A 1,789-nucleotide genomic window follows, 5' to 3' on the forward strand; every position below is an offset into this window, starting at 1 on the left:
AATTGATGTATAGATTCCTAACTCATTACCTAGCTCTACCTATGTATTTAGAACTGTTGAAGTAAACTGAAAATCGATACATAAAATATTCTCCTAAGATTTCATGTGGACACATGAAATAATAACAACAATAATAATACAGATAATAATACTGATAATAATAATAATAATAATAATAATAATAATAATAATAATAATAATAATAAGCATTTATTCATAAGCTTATTTGGGTCAGTCATTTTCAAGTAACTCGAGAACTCTTCAACTTATATATATATATATATATATATGTATATATATATATATATATATACACACATATTCTCGCCAGCTATCTTCAGTCTGGATTAACTGTGGATACCCATTGTAGGGTGCCTGCGCGTGAAATTTTTGTGGCAAGAGTTGCGCAATCTACAACCACGCCACTGGTATGAAACGAATGCTGAGCTAAGCGGAAAGCACATACAGCACCTAGAATTCCCAAATGGTCACCCATCTGGTACTAGCCAGGCTCAGCATTGCTTAACTTCGGTGATCTCATGAGAACCAGTGTGCCAACGTAATTATGCTGTGTATACACACACACACACACACACACACACACACACACACATATATATATATATATATATATATATATATATATATATATATATTGGGAGGTATAATTGAGAAAAAACAAGGAAAATAGTGCTCAATACATTAGTAGAGCTGAATGTTTTTTAATTATTATTTTCAACATCTGGTGTATTATCGTAACCCCTTACAAGTTGTTTCAATAAACGCGATAAAGATCACCCGGTCATGCGAATTATATATATATATATATATATATATATATATATATATATATATATATATATATATATATATATATATCTGTGTGTCTGTGTGTCTGTGTGTGTCTGTATATGTATATATATATATATATATATATATATATATATATAATCTGAGGTTATTGTTTTCTAGAGGTTAAGTAACCAATGCCGTTTAACGAGATTAATACAACAGTACTCAATACCGAAATAGAGCAGTGTATACTGTTTATTAGTTCTTACATAAGCAATAATATGTTGCTACACGGTCAGATGTCACCAGTAACTAGAGACCTCTTCAGGCGATACAGCTTATACAAAAGCACAGTTTGCAATCTAATCTGTATATATATATATATATATATATATATATATATATATATATATATATATATATATATATATATAAAGGGCAAAAAACTATTTAAATGTATGTTTTTATGTCTCACAAAAACCTCGACGGATTTTCACGAAATCAATATCGTTTTGGAGCCCGACCCTTCGGACGACAAATAACGAAAAATAGGCCAAAAACCTTTATTCCTTCAACATCAACTGGGCACTTTCGTACAGGGAGCAAAAAATCGTTCTTTCATGACACTTTAGCCAAACACGCATGCGCAAAAAATTTCTTTCTTGGATTAAAAAACGATCTAATTTCGCCCATGCGGTCCTAGACGAGTCGGTATAGTAGCAGCGTCGTTATATGTTTGAGCCTAGATAGCAGATATATATTTTTTTTCGATTTTCAAAGTTTTAATATTCGTTGTTTTTTTTGTTTGTTTTATTTTTGTTTTCTGATGTTTTTTAAAGAAGTTTTAACATCGTTCGCTGTTCTTTATTTTTCATCACGTTCGCTGTTTTTTTTTATATTTATTTATATTTTATTCATTTTGCTTATTCTTTAGTTCCCATTTTGTTTAATTTACCCCCTACAGACACACCTCCAAACACCCGGGAAACGCCAAGTA

General features: G+C 30.4%; 1 pseudogene; it reads right to left on the bottom strand.

The window, feature by feature from the left end:
- Positions 1-459: 459 nt before the first annotated feature.
- LOC145296341 (5S ribosomal RNA) lies at positions 460-576 on the bottom strand (annotated as a pseudogene).
- Between the last annotated feature and the right edge of the window lie 1,213 nt (positions 577-1,789).

Source organism: Euprymna scolopes, chromosome 16, assembly GCF_053919585.1.
Source record: "Euprymna scolopes isolate OS-2025 chromosome 16, ASM5391958v1, whole genome shotgun sequence".
Taxonomy (NCBI): Eukaryota; Metazoa; Mollusca; class Cephalopoda; order Sepiida; family Sepiolidae; genus Euprymna; species Euprymna scolopes.